General features: G+C 44.3%; 1 protein-coding gene and 1 long non-coding RNA gene across 4 annotated transcripts in view; both read left to right on the plus strand.

The window, feature by feature from the left end:
* The window catches only part of LOC132155999 (extracellular calcium-sensing receptor-like), a 131,295-nt gene that overhangs the window by 64,829 nt on the left and 43,929 nt on the right, over nt 1-22,537 (plus strand). The window lies entirely within an intron of this gene.
* On the plus strand, nt 3,552-5,357 carry LOC132156007 (uncharacterized). The gene is made up of 2 exons (XR_009437371.1): nt 3,552-3,739; nt 4,653-5,357. It is a non-coding gene; the product is annotated as an uncharacterized LOC132156007 (long non-coding RNA).

Consider the following 22,537-nt stretch of genomic DNA (forward strand, 5'->3'; position numbering starts at 1 on the left):
TCGAAGTTTGAACTTGGGACAAGTGGCCACTGCAAGAAGTCCTTCTTGGCTATCCAGGACAGCATCAAAACGAATCTTGATGGCCTGTAAAATACAATATGATATAACAAAGAATATATTTATTTTACTATATAAATTGGCTATTTTAACTATTTTGTGGGCTCTACTGACCTAAACCATCTCATGTGATATCAATACTGTATGAGATTTAATTTTGGTTTAGGCTGTTTTGACCTCTTTATTTCAATCTTCTATTGATGTTAAGATTGATATTCATTATTAATGATCATCAATATCCCTGATATTAAACAGGGGATAAATAATTCATCTTTTATTATATTCTATCATTATCGAGCATCGCGTTAGTTAAGTCAGGCCATGTTAGTCACGCTTGCATCAGCTGACAGTCAGCTGTTCCTGACGTGTACCAATCCAGTTCTTGACACCTATCACCTGCGGTCTATTTAAATTCCCATTATTCAGTGTCTCTTCCATCGCATTGCTGCTTGCAATTAACTCCCTCCTCATACCCCAACTCCGCCAACTGAACCTGTAATCCGATCTAACTTGTTCTTTCTTTACAGTGTCTTCATTGGAAGCAGTCTCTATGACATTTTGTTTACAACTCATGTAATTGTGAATTGTAATTATACAGGTCCTTCTCAAAAAATTAGCATATTTTGATAAAGTTCATTATTTTCCATAATGTAATGATAAAAATTAAACTTTCATATATTTTAGATTCATTGCACACCAACTGAAATATTTCAGGTCTTTTATTGTTTTAATACTGATGATTTTGGCATACAGCTCATGAAAACCCAAAATTCCTATCTCAAAGAATTATCATATATTTCATCTGACCAATAAAAGAAAAGGCTTTTAAAACAAAGAAAGTCAACCTTCAAATAATTATGTTCAGTTATGCACTCTTGCACACAATACTTGGTCGGGAATCCTTTTGCAGAAGTGACTGCTTCAATGCGGCGTGGCATGGAGGCAATCAGCCTGTGGCACTGCTGAGGTGTTATGGAGGCCCATGATGCTTCGATAGCGGCCTTAAGCTCATCCAGAGTGTTGGGTCTTGTGGCTCACAACTTTCTCTTCACAATATCCCACAGATTCTCTATGGAGTTCAGGTCAGGAGAGTTGGCAGGCCAATTGAGCACAGTAATACCATTGTCAGTAAACCATTTACCAGTGGTTTTGGCACTGTGAGCAGGTGCCAGGTCGTGCTGAAAAACGAAATCTTCATCTCCATAAAGCTTTTCAGCAAATGGAAGCATGAAGTGCTCCAAAATCTCCTGATAGCTAGCTGCATTGACCCTGCCCTTGATAAAACACAGTGGACCAACACCAGCAGCTGACATGGCACCCCAGACCATCACTGACTGTGGGTACTTGACACTGGACTTCAGGCATTTTGGCATTTCCTTCTCCCCAGTCTTCCTCCAGACTCTGGCACCTTGATTACCGAATGACATGCAAAATTTGCTTTCATCCGAAAAAAGTACTTTGGACCACTGAGCAACAGTCCAGTGCTGCTTCTCTGTAGCCCATTTCCTGCACACGCCTGTGCACGGTGGCTCTGGATGTTTCTACTCCAGACTCAGTCCACTGCTTCCGCAGGTCCCCCAAGGTCTGGTATCGGTCCTTCTCCACAATCTTCCTCAGGGTCCAGTCAACTCTTCTCGTTGTGCAGCGTTTTTTGCCACACTTTTTCCTTCCCACAGACTTCCCACTGAGGTGCCTTGATACAGCACTCTGGGAACAGCCTATTCGTTCAGAAATTTCTTTCTGTGTTACCCTCTCGCTTGAGGGTGTCAATGATGGCCTTCTGGACAGCAGTCAGGTCGGCAGTCTTACCCATGATTGCGGTTTTGAGTAATGAACCAGGCTGGGAGTTTTTAAAAGCCTCAGGAATCTTTTGCAGGTGTTTAGAGTTAATTAGTTGATTCAGATGATTAGGTTAATAGCTCGTTTAGAGAACGTTTTCATGATATGCTAACTTTTTGAGAGGAATTTTGGGTTTTCATGAGCTGTATGCCAAAATCATCAGTATTAAAACAATAAAAGACCTGAAATATTTCAGTTGGTGTGCAATGAATCTAAAATATATGAAAGTTTAATTTTTATCATTACATTATGGAAAATAATGAACTTTTTCACAATATGCTAATTTTTTGAGAAGGACCTGTATATGCTTATAATGGCTCTGTTCTGTACCCCAGGGGGGTTTGTCTTGCTGCTCTCCCCGCTCTGTCCAAGCATGGCTGCATGGACAGGCGTGTGGAGTGTTGCCCAGAACATAACCATACCGCCAAAACTGTATGGAATTATAATTGTCATAAATATACTTGACGGAAGTGGTCCTGATTGAATTAATAATTGTACTCACTGCTTAAAACAAACAAAGTGTAAGATCTGCCCACCATGAATGGTATAATAAATTCAACAAATCCACCCAAATCAATTATCAAATAATAATCCTTTACAATAACATTTGGAAGGCTGGCTGTCATTCTAGAGAGGTCATCTTTCAGGGCAAGTGTCTTTGACATCAGGCTTGTAATTGTTGGTAGTTAAGCCCCATAGGTGCACTCATCCCCTTGTAAGATGTCTAGTGCTACGGTCAGGGGCTTCATCATGGTGCAGTACTCTTGTAAGAATAGGTACTCCCTTTCATTAAGGCCCTTGATTCCCAGTTTTACACACAGGGGATTCAGCTCATTCATCGGAATTGTGATGATTCTGGAAATGGCCTCATACAGGCAATTCCACCTTGTGGATGTGGGTACCATTAGTTTCCTGCGGCTGACTTCCTCCACCTGTTCAGAGGCTAATGTTGATCGACTTGCTTTAGTCCAAAGAGCAGAGCATTTTGCAATACTACTCCTATATACAGCCTTGGTGTCTGCACAGGAATTTAGATGTTTGTCAACATCGCTTGTTGAAATTAAGTTAATTGTGTGTGATGCACAACTGTAGTGTGGAGGGAGGCTAAACTGTCCATCACCAGATGCAGCTGAAAGAGCTTCTATGACATCTGTAAAAGTCGGTTCCTCATCATCACCTTCTTCTTCATTTTCAGATTCAGACTCCAAATTACAGGACTCTGACACACTCTGAATGCTTTGGCAAAATTAGATGCATTATCAGTGTAACCCAGTAGAATATAATTATTCATTTTATGGGTTATCTCAATTTATTAGTTTTTATTTAGTTCTAATCCAGAACTAAAATGTGAATTAACTATACATGGTAAATGGTAAATGGACTGCATTTATATAGCGCTTTCAACAGACCATGTGGCCATCGAAAGCGCTTTACAATTTGCCTCACATTCTCCCATTCAAACACACATTTACACACCGACTGCGGTGTCTGCCATTCAAGGCGCCATCCAGCTCGTCGGGAGCAGCTCGACATCTCAATATAGTGTGTGTATAAGGTGTTTGTTCCTTTAAGAGCGTTCGTGCATATTACAAGTTTGATTGTTGTGTACATGTGGAAAACGTGGCATTAACCATCATGTTAGGTGTTTCTTATTTTATTGGTTAATGTGAGTCAGAGCCATATAGAGAGAGAGTTGCGACAACTCCATTGACTCCAATGGAACGCTTTTTTTACAGCAATGGCGGCTCGTGGAGCCTCTAAATAGTTCCCGGAAGTAGCAGCAAACTGATGCCGCGCCGTAGAGATGCAGCAGAACAAACCGTTTGCGACGCACTTTTAAAAGGTAAGACGTTTAAATAATAAGATTGTATATTATCAGTACATCTTAACAACAATAAATTGCAAACTAAAACCTTCTAGTAGATTATAACTCATTAAATGAGTAGATTTAAAGGATGTTATCAGATAACTAAAAGATTAGGCTAGAATTGGAGCTAAATAAAGTTAGTAACGAACACCCTATTAATTGTAAAATCTGTTCTCTTAATTCAGCTTCATCCATCGTGTTTGGAATTAGAAAAAAAGGAGTCTAAACACATTTTTTTTTGCAGGGTGGGGAAAGTTAGCTAAAGCTGAGTTCAGACTGCACGATTTTAGCCCAGTTTTTGGCTCGCCGACAGGTTTTGAGAAATCGCCGACAAATGCCCCATATCACAGGCAAATCTGTGCTCATTCACGCGAGTGACAATCACGAAGTGTGAATTAGCAATAACGTTAAATAGCCTATTACGTTAGTTCAATATAACGTTTGATCACGTGTGACAGCGGTGAGTGGAGGTGGTAAAAATGAGGTTATAACGTTTGTTTGTATTAAATTCCTTAATAGAATGCACCCTATTGATATAAATTTAGAGTGAATTGAGTTTGCAAAAACATGGGTGGAGTGTTTTTAGTCATTGTGATTAATTGACTATTACCTGTCTATATTATATAACCTTTCTATATTATATAATACTACTGTATTACATACTTGTTAGTGTATAAAAGTAACATGCTGTAACGTTCTGTGGGTGCTGGTAGGTGGAGGATTAGTGGTGCCACTGGACTGTTCTGTGATGGAGCATCAGTGAGGATGCAGGTCAGGAGTGCTGAGGGGACCATTTTTTTTTTGAAAGCTGCATTTTCATTCTTTATTTTTCTTAGTGCTGCCTTTGCATTGTTTGATTTTTTTCTTGTCTCTTTAATTTTTTTAATAGACCCAGGTAACTGGCTGATGGTTCGCTCGAATGCTGACTTGCTGCTGACTGACTGGGCAGTGTCACCTGTCCCTGTCTCTCCTCTCTAGCCATGTCCTCTATTTCTCCACTGTCACTTTCCCTTCTCTGAGTGTCCTCATTTTTTTTTCCTCAACCTTTGAAACTGATAGAGGCAGAATACATGGTATTGCTAATTTTAAATATTGAATATATCACATCACTTCAAAATGAGAAATATTATTTCAACTAGTACGAGTTTGTACTTATTATATATGTATCACCTGAAATAATATAGCTGTAATCAGCAGCCATTTCTTGTATGTTTACAGGTGTAGGGGTGCATCGTGGAGTAGGGCCCTACTCTTTTTGACCACAGGACGATGTACAAAGATTGTGGGAATAGCATCTGGTCTCAGCCTACTCTTGAATTTTTTGGTCATTACAAATTGGTTTGCCTCAAAATGTGCCTGCAGAGTGACTTGAGTTTAGTTTCCACACACAACTTTTTTTTTTGTCTACCCACATACGGTACATATCACATGGTGGTTAAATGCACAGTTATAGGAAACACTGATGACTCCCTGCAATGTCTCACCATGAGTCTCAGCTCCCTGGGTTTTGCAAGGCTTTGCTTGTTCCTTATTTCTAGTAAATCATTTTCAATGTAAAAAAGTGAAAATAAATTTAATTATAATTAACTAACAATTTTTTGTTGTTGTAATTTTTATTTATATTTAAATTGCTCCTGCTGACTTGAGCCAACCATTATTTTCTCCTCTGCATGTCAGCTGGGAAGCCATACATTCGCACACCTTTCTCTGACCGAGTGGAGCATCCCAATGCAGCACAGCAAACCATGGTGGAGACTATGCATGGACAACATGAAAGAAAGGACACATACAAAATGCTTGGCATGCTATTAAATTTATTAGAAATGTATTCATGAATTGTGTCACGATTATTAGATGGAGTGCCCATGAACTTCATTAGAGGGCACTCCACTCAGGACCATTCCACCCATCAACCACCAGATGTCACTTGGACACTAGCACCTCTCATACTGTTGCACCACACCCGAACTACATTACCCATGAGTCACTGCATCACAATCACCCTGCCACACCTGCACCTCATTCATCAGCCAATTTCCTTGCCACACCTGCACCTCATTTACACACACACATAAAAGCAGCACATTCTCTGATCTCTGCCTGTATGACCATTCTGTTTAATAAATGCTGCATATGGATCCGAACGCCTCCGACTCCTTGTTACAGAAGACTTCGCCAAACCAGGATCCAGCAGCTTTAAGGAGTAAATCCAGGTCAGCCATGAATCCAGTAAGCCAACTTATGCGTTTACGTCAGGGAATTAGGCCCATCGAGGACTATGTGAAGAACTTTATTGAGTTTGCCCATTTATCTATCATGGACGAGATGTGCCTGATGATATTTTTTCGTGGTGGCCTATCTGAGCCGCTTGGCTCACTCATGCCTTTGCATGATCCTCACTGGACTCTGCAGTATTATATTGATCTGGCACTCCAACTGAGCAGCTCTGCATATACTGTGGGTGTTGTGGAGGAGGAACACAGCACTTTTGCAGTATCCACCACTCCTGAGCCTTGTCCTGTTATGGCCGCCAGCCCAGCGCCGCTGCACAAGATGGCCGCCAGCCCAGCGCCTCTGCACAAGATGGCCGCCAGCCCAGCGCCGCTGCACAAGATGGCCGCCAGCCCAGCGCCGCTGCACAAGATGGCCGCCAGCCCAGCGCCGCTGCACAAGATGGCCGCCAGCCCAGCGCCGCTGCACAAGATGGCCGCCAGCCCAACACCGCTGCACAAGATGGCCGCCTCAGTTGAATTTCCAGAGTCAAGTCAGGTCCCCGTCGACTTTCCAGAGTCAGGTCAAGTCTCCACTGACCGTCCAGAACAAGAGTCCAATCAGGTCACTGTTGACCATCCAGAGTCAGGTCAAGTCTTCGCTGACCTTCCAAAGTCAGGGTTAGTTCCTGTTGGCCTTCCAGAGTCGAGTCAGTTGACCGTTGAATTTTCAGAGTCGAGTCAGGTTCCAGTGAACTCTCCAGAGTCGAGTCAGGTTCCAGTGAACTCTCCAGAGTCGAGTCAGGTTCCAGTGAACTCTCCAGAGTCGAGTCAGGTTCCAGTGAACTCTCCAGAGTCGAGTCAGGTTCCAGTGAACTCTCCAGAGTCGAGTCAGGTTCCAGTGAACTCTCCAGAGTCGAGTCAGGTTCCAGTGAACTCTCCAGAGTCACTCACCGTTGATCTTCATGAGCCAAGTCAAGTCACCAACGATCTTCATGAGCAAAATCAAGTCACCGTTGATCCTCAGGAACCAAGTCAAGTCACCAACGATCTTCATGGGCACAGTCAAGTCACCAACGATCTTCATGGGCACAGTCAAATCACCGCTGATCTTCATGGGCACAGTCAAATCACCGCTGATCTTCATGAACCCAATCAAATCACCGCTGATCTTCATGAACCCAATCAAATCACCGCTGATCTTCATGAACCCAATCAAATCACCGCTGATCTTCATGAACCCAATCAAATCACCGCTGATCTTCATGAACCCAATCAAATCACCGCTGATCTTCATGAACCCAATCAAATCACCGCTGATCTTCATGAACCCAATCAAATCACCACAGATCTACCAGAGCCTCGTCACATCTCAGCCGAACTCCCAGAGCCTCGTCACATCTCAGAGCTCTCGTCCTATCCTGTCACGGCCAGGGAGGCCGTCAATGAGCTCTCATTAATTCCGGTCTGGGCTATGGAGACCATCCACCAACTCTGTCTGTCCTGTCATGGCCACGGAGGTCCTCCATGAACTAACCGCCTGCCCTGTAATGGCCAAGGAGGCCAGCTACCATCTCATCACGGCCACGGAGGCCGCTATTAACCTGTCAATGTTCTCTGTTTCAGTCCCACCCGAGCAGACTTGCGGTCCGGTGCCATCGACTCCACTGTGGTGGTCCTCTGCTTCGCACTGGTGGGCTTCTGTCCCGTCTGCTCGGCTGTGGTGGTCCTCTGCTCCGCCCTGGTGGGCTTCTGTCCCGTCTGCTCGGCTGTGGTGGTCCTCTGCTCCGCCCTGGTGGGCTTCTGTCCCTTCTGCTCGGCTGTGGTGGTCCTCTGCACCGCCCTGGTGGGCTTCTGTCCCGTCTGCTCTGCTGTGGTGGTCCTCTGCACCGCCCTGGTGGGCTTCTGTCCCGTCTTCTCAGCTCTGGTGGTCCTCTACTCCTCCCTGGTGGGCTCCAGCTCCACCTGCTCCACTCTGGTGGGCTGCCACGCCACCTGCTCTGCCTTGGTGGACCCTTGTTCCAGATTTAGGCCCAAGGCGGGCTCCCGTTCCCGAGTTAAGCCCATGGCGGACCCCTGTTTCCTATGCCAGGCCCAGGAGGGGCTCCTGTTTTCCTGAGTTAGGCCCAGGAAGGGCTCCAGTTCCACCTGCTCTGCCCCAGTCCACTGCACTTCCTCATGGACCTGGCCCTCCATCCCTCCCCCTGTTCCGCCTCCGCTCCACCGCCCTCCTAGATTGTTTTGAGCGTCTGGAAGCCGCTCCTTTGGGGGTGGGCTATGTCACGATTATTAGATGGAGTGCCCATGAACTTCATTAGAGGGCACTCCACTCAGGACCATTCCACCCATCAACCACAAGATGTGACTTGGACACTAGCACCTCTCATACTGTTGCACCACACCCGAACTACATTACCCATGAGTCACTGCATCACAATCACCCTGCCACACCTGCACCTCATTCATCAGCCAATTTCCTTGCCACACCTGCACCTCATTTACACACACACATAAAAGCAGCACATTCACTCTCACTCACTGCGAAGTCTTGTTTAGCCAGTCTGACATTTCCGAGCGTTTTCCCTGTGTTTATTATTCCTGTGTTTTGACCTTTGGACTGTTTATTCCGACTCTGATTCTCCGCTGCCTGTCTCGATCCCTGCTTGTTTCTGATTACGATTCTGGTTATCCCTGACACACCTGACGCCATTCCTGATCTCTGCCTGTATGACCATTCTGTTTAATAAATGCTGCATATGGATCCGAACGCCTCCGACTCCTTGTTACAAATTGCTGTAAATAGTTAATTGCATTTATTTGAATAAAAATACAAAGAAAAAGTAATCTCGTGATATATAATTACAATTTAAAATAAATGTTTTCTATTTTAAAATGTAATATACTCGTGATGCCAAGCTGAATTTTCAACATCATTACTTTTGAATGGCAGTGTACATGTTTATATATGAGTATGCTTAAGTTGTTTTAAACCTAAATATATTGTGTACATGAATAAGTATTGTAAGAATTATACTAGATATATTATTTATAATACATAATTATATTATAAGATTTATAATAATTATTATAAGAATTATAAACAGTAAGCTTCATTTTACATTTAACATGCTAATTACTGCTGCTAATAGTTAATTGACCCATAGTGCGGTGCGAGCTGAAAATCACCTGTCACCAGCCTGTCTCTACCTGAAAGTCATCAATATGACATTAGTTAACATGAGATCAGTGAAAAAAAGAACAACATGTTACGTAAAAAGGCAACAGCAACCGTCTTGGTGGTAACCCTCGTTCCCTGAAGGAGGGAACGGAGACGCCACGTCGGTGACCGACAAATATGGGATATCGCTTCGATAGAGTTGAGAAGGAGATAAGGTTAGAGCTGTGAATGTGAGAGACGCGTTTGCGGTAAGAGAGTGATTTGATTGATGATTTACAAGTTTAAAAGATCTTTAACTGTAATGTAGATCAGAAGTGAAGCACTGACACAGATGAATTGCATGTGTGTGTTTCTTTGAGATGGCCGCGAGTGTTTACGGCCGGTTCCAGTGTTGTTAATTTGCCGTGTCAGGCGCGAATAGACTTTTTGGGTGAATTATCAATGCGCATATCCACGCATCTGAACGCGTAAGCTAAAACAACAGTTACCAGACTAAAGACAGTTATCGCCGTTGTTTCCTTTTTCATCGACGGAGACATTGAGGACCAGATCTGCTCGGCTGTGGTGGTCCTCTGCTCCGCCCTGGTGGGCTTCTGTCCTGTCTGCTCGGCTGTGGTGGTCCTCTGCTCCGCCCTGGTGGGCTTCTGTCCCGTCTGCTCGGCTGTGGTGGTCCTCTGCACCGCCCTGGTGGGCTTCTGTCCCGTCTGCTCTGCTGTGGTGGTCCTCTGCACCGCCCTGGTGGGCTTCTGTCCCGTCTTCTCAGCTCTGGTGGTCCTCTACTCCTCCCTGGTGGGCTCCAGCTCCACCTGCTCCACTCTGGTGGGCTGCCACGCCACCTGCTCTGCCTTGCTGGACCCTTGTTCCAGATTTAGGCCCAAGGCGGGCTCCCGTTCCCGAGTTAAGCCCATGGCGGGCCCCTGTTTCCTATGCCAGGCCCAGGAGGGGCTCCTGTTTTCCTGAGTTAGGCCCAGGAAGGGCTCCAGTTCCACCTGCTCTGCCCCAGTCCACTGCACTTCCTCATGGACCTGGCCCTCCATCCCTCCCCCTGTTCCGCCTCCGCTCCACCGCCCTCCTAGATTGTTTTGAGCGTCTGGAAGCCGCTCCTTTGGGGGTGGGCTATGTCACGATTATTAGATGGAGTGCCCATGAACTTCATTAGAGGGCACTCCACTCAGAACCATTCCACCCATCAACCACCAGATGTCACTTGGACACTAGCACCTCTCATACTGTTGCACCACACCCGAACTACATTACCCATGAGTCACTGCATCACAATCACCCTGCCACACCTGCACCTCATTCATCAGCCAATTTCCTTGCCACACCTGCACCTCATTTACACACACACATAAAAGCAGCACATTCACTCTCACTCACTGCGAAGTCTTGTTTAGCCAGTCTGACATTTCCGAGCGTTTTCCCTGTGTTTATTATTCCTGTGTTTTGACCTTTGGACTGTTTATTCCGACTCTGATTCTCCGCTGCCTGTCTCGATCCCTGCTTGTTTCTGATTACGATTCTGGTTATCCCTGACACACCTGACGCCATTCCTGATCTCTGCCTGTATGACCATTCTGTTTAATAAATGCTGCATATGGATCCGAACGCCTCCGACTCCTTGTTACAAATTGCTGTAAATAGTTAATTGCATTTATTTGAATAAAAATACAAAGAAAAAGTAATCTTGTGATATATAATTACAATTTAAAATAATTTAAATGTTTTCTATTTTAAAATGTAATATACTCGTGATGCCAAGCTGAATTTTCAACATCATTACTTTTGAATGGCAGTGTACATGTTTATATATGAGTATGCTTAAGTTGTTTTAAACCTAAATATATTGTGTACATGAATAAGTATTGTAAGAATTATACTAGATATATTATTTATAATACATAATTATATTATAAGATTTATAATAATTATTATAAGAATTATAAACAGTAAGCTTCATTTTACATTTAACATGCTAATTACTGCTGCTAATAGTTAATTGACCCATAGTGCGGTGCGAGCTGAAAATCACCTGTCACCAGCCTGTCTCTACCTGAAAGTCATCAATATGACATTAGTTAACATGAGATCAGTGAAAAAAAGAACAACATGTTACGTAAAAAGGCAACAGCAACCGTCTTGGTGGTAACCCTCGTTCCCTGAAGGAGGGAACGGAGACGCCACGTCGGTGACCGACAAATATGGGATATCGCTTCGATAGAGTTGAGAAGGAGATAAGGTTAGAGCTGTGAATGTGAGAGACGCGTTTGCGGTAAGAGAGTGATTTGATTGATGATTTACAAGTTTAAAAGATCTTTAACTGTAATGTAGATCAGAAGTGAAGCACTGACACAGATGAATCGCATGTGTGTGTTTCTTTGAGATGGCCGAGAGTGTTTACGGCCGGTTCCAGTGTTGTTAATTTGCCGTGTCAGGCGCGAATAGACTTTTTGGGTGAATTATCAATGCGCATATCCACGCATCTGAACGCGTAAGCTAAAACAACAGTTACCAGACTAAAGACAGTTATCGCCGTTGTTTCCTTTTTCATCGACGGAGACATTGAGGACCAGATAGCGCCCCAAATACCCGAGTAGGGAGGTGCGTTTCGTTCGGCTGACGAGCGAGAGAGAGGACGAGGATCGGCGCGGGTGCGTTTCATTCAGCTGACGAGCGAGAGAGAGGACGAGGATCGGCGCGAGGCCTGCTTCAGGATTCGCGGAGTGCTGTATTGTCTCATGTGGAATTTGAGGTATCTGTTTGATTTGTTTTGTGCTCAGGAGAGTGAAGGGGCCATTTGTCCCTATGTCAAGCCCTGTTAGACACTGGATCACAGGTGACGATCGTGTTTGACAGCTGGTTTTCCAGAAATCTTCCAGATGTGCCCATCCACCCCCTGTCTGGATTGTCAATATGGGGGCTAAGTTCAACTAGTTACCCATATAAGGGGTATATAGTTGTCGACGTCACCTTCCCTGCTTCTGTTACTGGTGTGGAAGAATCACTGTCCATTCTGGACAGTCCCTCGTGTGCCCTGATTCTCAACCCCCCCCCCCCCCTCCAAGTCCCAGTTATAATTGGTACCAATGCCATTTTCTTCAAACGACTATCTGTGCTCAGTCAAGGTATGGAGGGATCCAGTGTTGCACTATTTTTTGAAAATCCAGACCCGACACACTGCTATTCATCTGCCCCAGCTGCGAGAGAATGAGAAACTCTCTGACAAGCCTGAAGGAAAAGTGCTGTGGAAAGGACCTGGTGATTGTGTGGTTCCCCCCAGAGGGGAAGTACATGCCATCTGTCAAATGGAAACTGACAAGCCTCTGGGAACTGAGATCTTTATTGTAGACACAGCTGAGGAGGACAGTCTTCCAGCTGGAACATTCATTACCCCTCTAGTACTTTCATCTTCCGCAGTAGATGGGAATACTATCCAAGTCCCAGTCCATAATGAAACATCTAAGGAAATTTCTATTCCTTCAGGAACAGTAGTCGCTCATGTGTATCCTACAGACACAGTCACAGTGCCTTCCTTAGACTCCACCAGTTCCAAAGTCATAGACCCAAAGTTATTTGATTTCGGCGAGTCATCTATTCCTGAGGCCTGGGAACAGAGACTGCGTCGGAAGTTGTCTGCCAGAGGAGATGTGTTTTCCACCAATGAGTGGGACGTTGGATTAGCCAGCAGGGTCGATCTTCACATCAGACTACGAGACAGCAAGCCATTCAGAGAACGATCCAGACGCATTGCTCCAGCGGACATCGAGGATGTACGACGCCATATTAAAGAACTGTTAGCTGCAGGAATCATTAAGGAGTCAAGGAGTCCATATGCATCGCCCGTAGTAGTTGCACGGAAGAAGAGTGGAGCAATCAGGATGTGCATTGACTACCGCACTCTAAACGCTCGTACAGTCCCTGATCAGTACACCACTCCCCGGATCGATGACGCCCTGGACTGTTTGGCTGGTAGTAAATGGTTCACCGTACTGGACCTCCGCAGTGGGTATTATCAAATAGCCATGGCGGAGGAAGATAAAGAGAAGACAGCGTTTATCTGCACCCTTGGTTTCTTTCAGTTTGAGCGGATGCCGCAAGGGATTACTGGAGCTCCAGCCACATTCCAGCGGTTAATGGAGAAAGCCGTTGGTGACATGCACCTTCTCCAAGTAATATTCTACCTCGACGACATCATTGTGTTTGGACGCACCCTTGAAGAGCACGAAGAGAGACTATTAAAAGTCCTAGACCGTCTGCAAGAGTGTGGCCTGAAAGTCTCGATTGACAAGTGCCAGTTTTGCCAGTCCCAAATCCGTTACGTGGGGCACATTGTGTCAGCTGCTGGATTATCACTGGACCCAGCCAAGATTGAAGCAGTAACTCGCTGGAAGATGCCCACTGACCTGAAGTCACTCAGATCTTTCCTGGGTTTTTGTGGGTTTTATCGGCGTTTTATAAAGGGTTATTCAGCCATTGTGAGGCCGTTGACCGAACTCACCAAAAGATATCCGCCAACATCAGGTCACAACAAGAAGGCAAAGAATGGAATGAAGTACTTCAATGAATTCAAACCATTTGGAGAGCGCTGGGATGACGCATGTACATCAGCCTTCCACAAGATCATTCATTCCCTCACACATGCACCAGTACTGGCTTTTGCCAATACAATCAAGCCATATATCCTACATGTAGATGCCAGCATGAATGGGTTAGGTGCTGTACTGAATCAGGAACACCCGAATGGTTTAAGACCTGCGGCTTACGCAAGCCGAAAACTGAGTACATCCGAACAGCGATACCCCATTCATCAGCTGGAGTTCCTGGCACTTAAATGGGCTGTTGTGTACAAGTTCCATGACTACCTGTATGGTTCCCAGTTTTTGGTTAAAACGGACAACAATCCACTCACATATGTCTTGTCCACTGCCAAGTTGAGTGCAACAGGTCATCGCTGGTTAGCTGCTCTATCAACCTATAACTTCAGTTTGCAGTACAAGCCCGGAAGTCACAACATCGACGCGGATGTGCTGTCCGTTATCCCTGTGAATCCAGCCATGATTCCGACTGGAAAGAGATAACTAAATCCGGGGTGAAGGCCATCTGTCAATTAGCCATAGCTGAGGATAGCGAAGAGTCATCCGTGCGATTGGTAGACCAGCTAGGAGTGTCACCTCAGAGCATTCCTGAGGTTTTCTCTTGTCCTACAGCCCTTGGTATTTGTCCTATGGAACAGCTGACACAGGTTGAGTTAAGGAAAGCACAAGAGGAGGATGCTGTAATTGGTAAAGTGAAGAGAGATGTGGAGTGTGGGAAAATACTAAACGTCGCTAAGAGTTCTGATTCCACCGTTGCGCTGCTACAGCGTCAAGGTCCCAAGTTGAGGATCCAAAACCATCTTCTGCACCGTGTCACAAAAAGTTCCTGTGGGAGGGAAAAGAAAACAACTCGTCTTACCTGAAAAGTACTGGTCTCAAGTCCTGCGTTCCCTGCATGAGGATTCAGGCCATTTAGGAGTAGAGAGAACTACAGAACTCCTGAAGGATCGCTTCTATTGGCCTAGAATGTCTGCGGACATTGAACATTATGTCAAGAATTGTGGCCGTTGTATAGCCTGCAAGACATTACCCAAGAAGGTTGCACCTTTACATCACGTGACCAGCAGTGGGCCTTTCGATTTAGTGTGCATCGACTTCTTGTCTATTGAACTGGATTCAAGAGGCCTGGGTAATGTCTTAGTAGTCACAGATCACTTCACTCGTTACGCCCAAGCTTTTGTAGCTAAAGATCAGAGAGCTCTAACAGTGGCGAAGATACTGTGTGACAAATTCTTTGTTCATTACGGCCTACCATCCCGTATCCATTCAGACCAGGGGCGGGATTTTGAAAGTGGTCTCATAAAGGAGCTGCTGAGAATGCTTGGGATACGAAAATCAAGAACTTCACCCCACCATCCCCAAGGCGACCCACAGCCTGAAAGGTTTAACCGTACGCTTCTTTCCATGCTTGGTACGCTGGATCCTGCAGAGAAGAGCAGATGGAGTCAACACGTTAATCGATTAGTACAACTGACAACTGTACTAAGAACGAGGCCACTGGGCATTCGCCATATTATCTACTCTTCGGAAGGGAGGCTCGTCTGCCAGTGGATCTGTGTTTCGGGACGTCGCCTGATGGGGTGGGAGCCAGTAACCATCACCAGTATGTGGAGAGAATGAAGTCAGAGTTGCAGAGAGCATATCAGTTAGCAACGGAAACTGCCATGAAAAGTGAACAGAGGAACAAACGGTTGTATGACAAAGAAGTGAAACATCATACTCTGGAAGTGGGAGATCGGGTGTTGATAAAAAATCTGGCATTGATTGGCAAGCACAAACTCGCTGACAAATGGAATTCTGTACCATACCTGGTGATAGAAAAGCTGATGAACTTACCTGTATATCGTCTGAAACCTGAATCAGGGATGGGAGGTGTAAGGACTTTACACAGAGATCATCTCTTACCTGTTGGGGGTGAAGTGAGGTTGTCTGTTCCTGAAGTCTCAAGGAAAGTTTCTGTGCCACAGGAGACCAGGCCAAGACCTGTGGGGAGAAAACATAGGAAAGAGTTAAGAGGAAGGAATGTGACACAGAGTGAAGTTGCACCCAGGACTGAGTCTGACAGTGAGGAGGATAATCTGTGGTATTGCTACCCGGATAGGGTAGAGAGACTGCCCATCCCAGAGAGTGATGCACATGATGGATCTGCTGTGGAGGAGGACACAGTTGACCGTGAAGGTGAATTGGATAGACCCCATGAAGAAGCTACAGAACTGACGTTCACTGAAGAAGGCCATGGAGAACTACCAGATCAGAGTCCAGAAGGAAGGGGAGATCCCGGTACAGTTAATGCTGCCAGAGAGGTAGTACAGCATGTCCATTCCCGCCCCAAAAGAAATAGAAGACCTGTAGTCAGACTGAGTTATGAAAGTTTGGGCTGGCCCATTAACCAACCTTTCACCCTTGTTCATAGAGGAATGGTCATAAATGTTGAAAGGGGGAAATCAGAAAAGAAACCCTGTAGCACAGTTTGGTGTCACCCTATGGCACAATGTACTCAATGTGCACGTGTGAGTGTTCATATGGAGCCCAGAGTCACCGTCAAAGTGTAGAGATGTGATCTCATGGGGTCATGAGATGTTTAGAAGGGGGGAGCATGTAACCCAGTAGAATATAATTATTCATTTTATGGGTTATCTCAATTTATTAGTTTTTATTTAGTTCTAATCCAGAACTAAAATGTGAATTAAATATACATCTCAATATAGAGTTTATAAAAGGTGTTTGTTCCTTTAAGAGCGTTCATGCATATTACAAGTTTGATTGTTGTGTACATGTGGAAAACGTGGCTTTAACCATCATGTTAGGTGTTTCTTATTTTATTGGTTAATGTGAGTTAAGTCCCGTCCTCGCTGGTGTTTTTGTGTAACTTGAGTGGTTGTTGTAGAGACGAGGGTTGAGTTTGTCAAGTGCGGGAGTTGAGAAGGAGATAAGGTTAGAGCTGTGAATGTGAGAGACGCGTTTGCGGTAAGAGAGTGATTTGATTGATGATTTACAAGTTTAAAAGATCTTTAACTGTAATGTAGATCAGAAGTGAAGCACTGACACAGATGAATCGCATGTGTGTGTTTCTTTGAGATTGCCGCGAGTGTTTTAAGGCCGGTACCAGTGTTGTTTATCTGCCGTGTCAGGCGCGAATAGACTGTTTGGGTGAATTATCAATGCGCATATCCGCGCATCTGAATGCGTAAGCTAAAACAACAGTTACCAGACTAAAGACAGTTATCGCCGTTGTTTCCTTTTTCATCGACGGAGACATTGAGGAACAGATAGCGCCCCAAATACCCAAGTTATTTGGGGTTCCTCTGGTGCCGTGGGAGGTGCGTTTCGTTCGGCTGACGAGCGAGAGAGAGGACGAGGATCGGCGCGGGTGCGGGTGCGTTTCATTCAGCTGACGAGCGAGAGAGAGGACGAGGATCGGCGCGAGGCCTGCTACAGGACTCGCGGAGTGCTGTATTGTCTCACGTGGAATTTGAGGTATCCGTTTGATTTGTTTTGTGCTCAGGAGAGTGAAGGGGCCATTTGTCAGTTTCCCGGCCACCACAAACACGAGCCACGTTTCAGGCCTGCAACCGGGTGGGTTGTGTGAATGACTGGTATGTGTGGGCCCACAGCATTGTATATTGGTTAATTTAGTATTATTCAGTGCTCTGAAATAATATGTGAATACTCAGAGTATATGTTTTTATACTCTGTGAGTTATTGTATGCATTCATCCTATTGAGTTCATTTGTTCAAGCTATACTGAGTATATTTGACCTAGAGATTAATTTCAGTAGGTCTGGCATCCGAGATATTGCCCTTCAGGGGTTAATTTGTGTCAGATTTAAATGCAGTATGATTGTGTGAACAATTCACTTTCTGAAATTCTGAAATTCATTGTTTGAGCCAGTTAACATTTTATAATTATATTCTAATTAAATCCTCTATTTGTTTTGTACTTCTAACAGTGTGTTATTCTTTCAGAAGGGTTTATGTTGACTTCATCAGTTAACAGGCATAGGGATTTATTTTGAGTAAATCTCCCAAAAGAAAAGTATTTATTTCAGTGACATCAGAGGGGCCTTGTAATACAACATCTCTTAGGCACTAGTTTATTGAACCTGGTGCTGTCCCTTATTAGACCTTTAGAGAAGGAGGTAGGGGGCGCTACATCAGTTACAGTGGCAACAACTTTGCCATGCAGTCCATATGATGAATGGATTTCTTCAATCTCTGCTCCAATTACATCATAGGTGTGCCTGCCTCTAATTCTCTTACACACTCTTGCAGTTTAAATCTAGATTAAAGACCCATCTCTTTAACCTGGCTTACACATAACATACTAATATGCTTTTAATATCGAAATCCGTTCCGGAACCGGAAACACTTCCCATAACACCCTATGTACTTGCTACATCATTAGAAGAATGGCATCTACGCTAATATTTGTCTGTTTCTCTCTTATTCCGAGGTCACCGTAGCCACCAGATCCAGTCTGTATCCAGATCAGTGCCCTGAAAGACAGCGGAGACCAGGACAACTAGAGCCCCAGATACAGATCCCCTGTAAAGACCTTGTCTCAGAGGACCACCAGGACAAGACCACAGGAAACAGATGATTCTTCTGCACAATCTGACTTTGCTGCAGCCTGGAATTGAACTACTGGTTTCGTCTGGACAGAGGAGAACTGGCCCCCCAACTGAGCCTGGTTTCTCCCAAGGTTTTTTCTCCATTCTGTCACCGATGGAGTTTCGGTTCCTTGCCGCTGTCACCTCTGGCTTGCTTAGTTGGGTCACTTCATCTACACCAATATCGTTGACTTGATTGCAAATAAATGCACAGACAGTATTTAACTGAACAGAGATGACATCACTGAATTCAATGATGAACTGCCTTTAACTATCATTTTGCATTATTGACACACTGTTTTCCTAATGAATGTTGTTCAGTTGCTTTGACGCAATGTATTTTGTTTAAAGCGCTATATAAATAAAGGTGACTTGACTTGACTTGACATGCTAGGGCGGCCTTGTTGCGCTGTAAAGGGGAATTAATCCAGTGAACTGTTACACCAATAACACTTTTGTTATTCACCGTCTAGATGTCAGCAATGGTTGAAACAAAGTCTACATCTCCGAGTGCAGCCTTCAAATTAGCGTCCATTATGTCATATTCTCTCTCAAGGTATACTGCAAATGACTTTCTCTGCGGCAGCTTGACACCGTGTTTGAGCGGTATTTTTTCTACGATGCGTCGGAACGATTCAGAGTCAACAGTGGAAATTGGCAGCATGTCCTCGACAATATAGCCAGCGATGAGCTTATTCAGTTCAGCGGCACTAAGTGCTGTCGCACTCGCTTTTAAGTCTATTTTAACCTGTTTAGCAGGAGAAGGGCCCTCGGAGGTTCGCCCGGTGGAATTGGATGTAGTCAGCGGTCATGTCAGCTGGGGGTTCAGGGTTTTTTCAGTAAGTTTCACATTCCTGTGCTGGCTTGCTAGGTGTTTGCTCAGATTTGAGGTGGAATTTTTCGCTGTAGATAAAAGTTTTCTTCCCAGGCAGAGTGTACAGCGGACGCTGATGTTTTTGTCACCTTTAACCGAGTTAAACTCAAAGTAATGTCGGTACTTCCAAGCATTAAACGCTGCATGGTCTTGCTCTCTTCCACCCTCCATGTTGTCTCTTCTTGTTCAACACTACACTGACTGACAGTGCGGGCGCAGGCGCGGCATTCATACGTCATTGTCACTCACGACTCACGTCATAACACGAGACAGTCTCACGAAACAAAATCAATGTTAAATAACGCAGTAATGCAGCCTACTTACAGGGAAGTAACAGTAATCTAATTACTGTTTTTGAAATTGTAATCCCTTACTTTACTCGTTACTTGAAAAAATAATCGGATTAGAGTTACACGTTACTTCTCACGCGTTACTGCCCATCAGTGCCGCACACAAAACAGTCCATTTCTGACAGTGTCCAGAAATAAGAAACGCCAGAGCACATAGACGGAAACTGACAAAATTGTTCCATTTACGGGTTTATACACTGACGTGAACCGTACGGAAATGCACCTTTTCATGCAGTGTAAATACATGTTATTTGGATTGTATAATTAAAAAATCTGAAGTGAAAACAGAATGGTCCGTTTTTACCTTTGTGAATGAGACACAAATGTCACTCTCTGACAGCAGGTGCCACTAATGGAACAACAGGCATTTAAAGGCTGCTGCCTCTTTAAGACAGAGTGCAAGGATCCAATATAATTCATAGGATATTTCTTATCCACTGTATACATTTAACTTAAGACATAACCGACTGTGTTTACGAGAATATTTGCAAAGACAATTGTTTTTAAATAATTTTGTCTATGTGTTAATTCAGAAGCAAGGATATGCGACAGAGGACTCAATTCTGTGTAAGCGCATTGTCTGAAACGTTGCTCTCAGCATGTGTTTTGAATGAGTGTGCACAAGCTTGCTGTCCAAATGTGCGCGAATGGTTTAAATCAGTTGAATCGGCAAGACTTAGAAACAAGTGCAAACGATCATGTAAGATCTGTTTCACACCTACAAAAGAGTTAACAACATGAATCAAGTTAGGAATTTTACATCACTATTCAAGATATATTTTGGAGTCCGACTGGAAAACACAATAGCCCCAGAATGTCGGGCTAGTGATTTTGCGAGTCCTGCCTGCACCTCAGATCTATCCAGTTTGCGAACCATTGGTTTCCACACTGGTTTCGTTAAACAAAATAAATGATTCTTTTAAAAGATTGACTCAAAAGAATCATCTGTTCACGAATAGGATCATGAACTTGCTTTACCGAGCCAAAGATGATCTATTCTTGAATATTTCGAATAAATAAAGACTTCAAATTCATCGGTAAAGCACATAAAGCTATTGATATTGTCTCAGTTTAGATCCCCCGTGTGCTAACGCAAAGGACGTGATAACAACATATTACTCCCGGATGCACTCGACCACTTTTATTCACGGTTTGAAATGCAGAATGACACACCTGCACAAAACTGCCCATACCTCCCAACGACCAGGTGCTCTGTCTGTCTCTGATGTAAGGAAGATCCTATCTAGGATTAACCCACGCAAGGCTGCAGGTCCTGATGACATACCTGGTCATGTACTGAAAGACTGTACTGCACCGCTGACAGATGTCCTAACAGATATCTTCAACATCTCGCTGAGCCAGGTTGTCGTCCCCACATGTCTCAAATCCACAACCATCATACCGGTACCAAAGAAATCACCTTTGTCCTGTTTAAATGACCCATAGCACTGACCCCAATCACGATGAAGTGCTTTGAGAGGTTAGTCATGCATAACATCAAAACCAGCCTCCCCAACACACTAGATCCACTCCAGTCTGCATATAGTCCAAACCGATCTACAGACGATGCAGTTTCCTCCACCCTCCAACTGCCTTTTACCCACCTAGAAAATAAAGACTCTTATGTCAGAATGCTGTTCATGGACTTAAGTTCAGCATTCAACACAATAATCCCACAACAGCTCATCAACAAACTAAACCTGCTGGGCCTTAACAATTCCCTCTGTAATTGGATCCTGGACTTTCTAACTGGAAGACCTCAGTCAGTCAGTGTTGGCCACAACACCTCGAGCACTACCACACTGAGCACAGGTGCCCCACAAGGCTGAGATCTCAGCCCACTGCTCATCACACTGCTGACCCACGACTGCACTCCCTTGTGAAAAATAACATTTTATAAAGTGTACTTATTGTGGAAATAATATACTTTAAAAGAACACACATAAATGCAAATTAAATGTTATTTTTTGCTGCTTAAGTACATTGTATTTGTAATTTATTTCAAAATTATCACATTTTAAAGTTATATTAAATGCAATAAGTTGAACTTTTGAGTGATTTTTTGAACAACGAAGTGACCACATAAATACATATTATTTTTGAACCACTTAAGTGGGACTTTAGTATATTTTATATGTGATTTGAAATATGGTAAATATGTACTTCTGAATAAGCAATTAATGTGAACTAAAATAAACTTCAATGTCATATCTCTGGCAATGATGTTGAAATTTAGTATATTAAATAATAATAATAATAATAACCTCTTAAAAACCTAGTTACAATCAAAGCAAAAACACAAAATGGTAAACCCTCTACATTTATTGACAAAACAATCTCTAAAACAAATACACAAAAATGCTTTTTGCTGATGCACAAGAAAAACGTCTCTAGGTTACGTATGTAACCCTAGTACCTTGAGGGAACGAGACGCTGCGTCGAAAGCGCTTTGGGGAACGCGTCCAGCGTACGCGACTCTGAAAATCGTGTGTAATCAGTCCAATGGAAGGGCGTGACGTCACCGACGGGGTGACGTAAGCGACCAGGAAGCTATAAAACCACGTGCCACACAGCTGGCGTCAGCTTCGAGTACCAGCAAGCGCCGGCAGGGGTGCCGGGGGTATTGCTCCGAGATGCAGCGTCTCGTTCCCTCGAGGAACTAGGGTTACATACGTAACCTAGAGACGTTCCTCTTCAGGAACTCGAGCTGCGTCGAAAGCGCTTTGGGGAACGAGTCCTAACGCCGCCAGACTACCAAACCCCTGCCTGGTGTGTATCCGAAGAGCACAGCTCAGGACAGGAGGACAGAAGTGCCTGGAGTGACTGGCATATCTAGGCCATAGAACCTAACAAATGTAGAGGGCGTGGACCACCCCGCAGCGTTGCAGATGTCCAGCATGGATACACCTGCTAAGAAGGCCTTACCCTCGTAGGTAACGTTGATAGCCTCGACTATC

Source organism: Carassius carassius, chromosome 13 (assembly GCF_963082965.1).
Source record: "Carassius carassius chromosome 13, fCarCar2.1, whole genome shotgun sequence".
In the NCBI taxonomy this organism is placed as follows: domain Eukaryota; kingdom Metazoa; phylum Chordata; class Actinopteri; order Cypriniformes; family Cyprinidae; genus Carassius; species Carassius carassius.